Genomic DNA, 737 nt, shown 5'->3' on the forward strand with positions numbered 1-737 from the left:
AACAACAGTTAATAGCAGAATACATTAATGAATGACAATGGACATTGAACATAAATAAATGCTTAAAGAAATAAAACAAAATAGAACATAAAATAGTGTATTGAAGACCAAGTTCCAGTGAAATATATTCACAATCCTCTATGATGCCTCTAAGTTAATCATATCTGTATTTTGGTGTGATTGAATGGCAGTTTCTCTCTGCAGATGACGAGGTTGTAAGATGTGACAGCATCTGAAATGCACAAATGAGTTTAGATACAGTTTGTCTCCTTTCATTTGTTTATGTGAAAACAATTGTTTATGAAGGCCAAAAGTAGTATGTGAGCACTTCACAATGTTATCCATATATATTTATATAAACATTGATGGTACTACTAATGCAGATGTGTTCACTCTTTAACTCTTAGTTTGTGGCATTTATAAATATAATGTGCTACCAAAGAGGAAGTAGGTCCTTCACCAAGTAATATTCTTAATTTGTGGTTTTCATGGAGCGACTGGAACTCAGGAATGTTCTGCTGTATTTGACTGTACAGTGAGTCTCTTAAGGACGTGTATTTGTCACAGTGGAAGAGGAAGTGTTCCTCCGTCTCAACTGATCCTGATCTACATTCATTACAGATTCACTCTTCTATAGGTCGTTCTCTTTCTATGGCCTGCTGGTGTTCAGTAATGGCGCTTTTCCACTGCGTGGTACGACTCGGCTCGGCATGGCTCAGTACGGCACGGCACGGCTC

This window comes from Sinocyclocheilus anshuiensis, unplaced genomic scaffold (assembly GCF_001515605.1).
Source record: "Sinocyclocheilus anshuiensis isolate Anshui unplaced genomic scaffold, SAMN03320099.WGS_v1.1 scaffold548, whole genome shotgun sequence".
Classification (NCBI taxonomy): Eukaryota; Metazoa; Chordata; class Actinopteri; order Cypriniformes; family Cyprinidae; genus Sinocyclocheilus; species Sinocyclocheilus anshuiensis.